We start from the raw sequence: 4,404 nt of genomic DNA, 5'->3' as shown, positions 1-4,404 counted from the left end.
TTGAATATTTTTCATGAGTCTCTATACATTTGGAATTCATTCTAATGTGCACAGTGTTATGTACCTGGGTGTTAATCATTCATGTACAAACATTTCTTTTCTGATTAAAAAAAAAAAGGAAAATACCATGCAAATTTTAAACATGATTAAGAAATAGATGCATTTCTAAAGTGAATTTCATTTTCTGTGCCTGTTTTTGCAACACATTTTTGTTAGAGACTGAATTTCAGATGATGTTTATAAATGTAAATGTAACATTTTGGTTTAACTTAATCATATATTCCTGAATTAAATTATACATAGACCTAAAATATAAATTTTTACATTAATTATCACAAAAGTAATTTTATTTATTCCCTTTGTTTTCATGGAACCTTCTTCATAGTCTTAAATGAGAAAAAAATAAATAAATAAAAATAAATAAAATAAAGTTGTTAAATAAACTATTAAAAAATAGTTACTCCATTTCTAAATCCAATTTCTTTTTCTCTGTCTGTTTTTAGCAACAACCCTTTTCCCCCTCGACAGCACTTTAGATGATGGTTATAAATGTCGATGTCATATTTTGGTATAATCTAGTTATATATGCCAGAACTAAATTATACATGGAGCTAAAATGCACATTTTTACATGTTTTCTCACAATTAATTATCACTGAAGTAACCTCTCTCATTAATATGTAATGTTTCCCTGTTTTAATGGAACTTTCTTCAGAGAGTTGCATGTAGAAAATAAATTAATAAAAGTTGTTTTGTTGAAATTTGGACTGGGATGTCTCAGGGGTCATCATTATCCTGACTGCTCTTGCTTTGCTGTGATGCGTTTAAAGTGTTTCAAGAGCGAGTGAACGACTTGGATGAGCTACTCTTGATGAATCCTGACCTCTGAAAAAAAGCACATCACTGCAGCTGGTTTTACACAGAAAAAAAGAGAGATATTTAAATTCCAAATTCGTGGAAGGTGTTCAGAATACTGGCTATGGTATTTAGGTATTTAAGAGCTCACAATGAGTTTTTGCAGTCTAGTAATGTGTGTGGTATTTCGGTTGACTCATATTTGCTTAGCAGCTTGTGAAGCAGCTGTGCAGGAAAAATTGATTGAATTAAAGCGCAAGATAAGACACCCAAGCTAGGGTTGCTGCACAGTTTGAAATCATATTTAATTTTCCTAAGACCTTTCTATGACCTGAACATTTAAAAATTAATACTATTGTCCATTTCAGAACAAACCCAAAATCTGAAAATACATCAGGTGCCATAGATTGAGATTCAGACAGGCCTGATATGCATGCTGCACAGCCTCAGAACTTGTAGCATTGCAAAAGTTTTAAACACTCAAGACGTGTTTTACTTCTACAGTTTGTCTCTAAAATAGTTTAGTGGAAGAATATTTAATCATAATTCTGAATTTATATCATAATGATCATATTAACATTGGCGTATGTACCAATATATCAAAACATATGAATAAACATCAATAATTAGTGTATCACTCTAATTAAATTGATTCACTCAAAAGAAAATAATTAAACAACTAATTTGTAGACATGAATCAAACATGAAACATGAACAAAAATCAGATGTCTTCTGTCATCTGATTAATAGTTTATACTTTTTTTAAGTTTAACCAAGTATCTTGACTTTGAAGTAGCTTAACTTCAAACTAAAGCTTTATCAAATAAAGACTCGGTATGAAATTTTAGAAAACTGTATATATAAAGAATTTTTAGAGCTATATAGTTTTTGGTAAAAGTTAATTAGGCTGAGATATTTGTTGGGATGAAAAATAGATGAGCTTTGTTGTGAGTTTGCATGAGATGAGTAAAAAACTAAACAAAACAAACAAACAAAACAAAAATGTTTATTTGTACTTTTAATTGACATTTTACTTTAAACCTACAGGGGAACCTGCTGAAATACCCCTGGATGAGAATCACTGCTCTAATGAATCAAGATAAGAAGGAAATTGCTCACTAACATTTATAAGACCGAGAGTGTTAATCGGATGTATTTTTGAGTGAAAAGGGATATGGAATGAGAAGAAATGTAGAGAGGCACTTGATTTTATCCATCGGGAATTGATTAGATCATGAAAAGTTGATGTTGAATGGATGGAGGGGAAGGTTTACAGGCATTTTGGTTTGGCTGAGGCTTTTTCAAGGGCTTTCTTGGTGACATCAGCCATCAGCTTTTGACAGCAATAAATTACATTTAGATGTACTACTACTAATACTAGTTTGTTTATTTATTTATTTATTTTATAAATAGGAAAATAGTGTGTCAATAAGGCAAAATGACAATAGTAAACACTCAATTTTCAGTTCAAGGCAGTTCATCATTTAATTCAGTGATGTCGTCATTAGGGTTGTAACGGTATGATATTTTCACGGTATGATAATCGTCTGAGACAAATATCACGGTTTCGCGGTTATCACGGTATATATTAAAGGGGTCATAGGATGCTACATGCACTTTTACAAGTTGTTTGAACTGAAATGTGTGTTGGCAGTGTGTGTACACAACCACCCTATAATGATAAAAATCCACCCAGTGTTTTTGTCTAAATCTTGTTAAATGTTTTCCCCTTTTTCAAATCGCGCCGATCTCAGATGCCTGTCTGTGTGACGTCAGCACAGACTAGACTGGTGTCTTACCTTAGACCCGCCCTGAGTGTATCACACTTTAACATTTTAATTAATGTTTTTAAATGTTTTTAAATGAAAATTTACAACTCCTTTTATTTTTTTGTCAAAGTTAAAACATGGACAAACATGATATTCATTGAAAACAATGTTTAAATAAATTATTTTATCATAAATAATATTATTATTGTTGTTTTAACTTTGAAGTACATTGTACAATGCTAATATATTTTTGTCATAATTTCAAATTAAATCAAACTTTTATTTTGAGGGGTTGTAGCGGACCTTTGAGTTTCAGAATGTATTTGACAATGGTTTTTCTCAAATAAAACTAGGAAATGTTTATTTAGGTTTTCTCTCAGAGCAGCTCTGCTGATGTTCATGTTTATGTATCATATAGATGTTGAAAACCCCATTTATGTATGCGCACTTCAGTATGCATAAAACGGCGCCACTCAGATACATGCAGAAACAAGCAGATTATTCATATAGCAGTCTCTTTGCACTTTAATATTCACAGACACATATCATAACTACTTTTGATTTATCCATCCATCCGATTGCGCATTTTACGTGACATCCTCGTTATACTGTAAATTCCATGTTCACGACTGCACCAGGATTCCCTCTGCTTCACGGAAATCATACGGCCTTAACTTATAACTTGTTATTAATGCGACATACCTTTATCTGCATGGAGGGATGGTGTCCGCGAATATGAGCAAAGATGTTGGATGTATTGCCTGCTTTTGCAGCCACTTTGCATCCACATTTTTTGCAAATTTGATCCGTCCTCAAGGACAATCCCGCGTTCGTTTTTTAAATATCCAAAGTATTCCCATACTGCAGATTTTAACTTTTTTTCGGCGTGGATGGAGATTAGATATTATCCTGTCTCTGTCATTTTCTCCGCTGCACGTGCGTGTAAGCAGCCGAGTGAATGCAGAGTGAAGCAGCCGAGCGGAAATAAGTTGCATGTGCGCGGATGAGATTTTTTTTTTTCATTCATTTTTTTTAAACCGTAGATATGCAAATGTTTACGGTATGATAACCGTGCACGTTCAAACCGTGATAAACCTCCATACTGGTATATCATTACAACCCTAGTCATTATCCAGCTCAGTTCAGTTTAAATAGTATCTGTGCAATCAAGTCGACGATATCGCTGGATATTAAGTGTCCCCAACTAAGCAAGCCAGAGGCGACAGCGGCAAGGAACCAAAACTCCATCGGTGACAAAATGGAGAGAAAACATTGGGAGAGACCAGGCTCAGTCAGGGGGCCAGTTCTCCTCTGGCCAGACGAACCAGCAGTTCAATTCCAGGCTGCAGCAAAGTCACATTGTGCAGAGGACTCATCTGGTTCCTGTGGTCTTGTCCCGGTGGCCGTCTAGGAGACAAGGTCTTCACTGGGGATCTGTCTTTGGGGCTCATCTAGTTGTCCTGATCTCCGCTGACAATTAGGGCTGTAGAGGTCATCTCTAGGTGCTGATCCACCATCTGGGCTGGATACGTACTGGATCCGGGTGACTGCAGTGACCATCTGATCTGGATACAGACTGGAATCTGGTGGCTACGGTGACCCCGGAATAAGAAAGAAACAGACTAATATTAGCGTAGATGCCATTCTTCTAACGATGTAGCAAGTACATCGGGTGTTATGGAAAGTGTTCCTGGTTCCGGTTGTCCTATTTAATGCAGCCTGAAAATCCTTTAATGGATTTGAATATTAGAAATGTGTTAGTGTGTTATGTGTAAGCCAGG

Source organism: Sinocyclocheilus anshuiensis, unplaced genomic scaffold (assembly GCF_001515605.1).
Source record: "Sinocyclocheilus anshuiensis isolate Anshui unplaced genomic scaffold, SAMN03320099.WGS_v1.1 scaffold466, whole genome shotgun sequence".
Lineage (NCBI taxonomy): Eukaryota > Metazoa > Chordata > Actinopteri > Cypriniformes > Cyprinidae > Sinocyclocheilus > Sinocyclocheilus anshuiensis.
Note: the sequence above shows the minus strand (reverse complement) of the source record.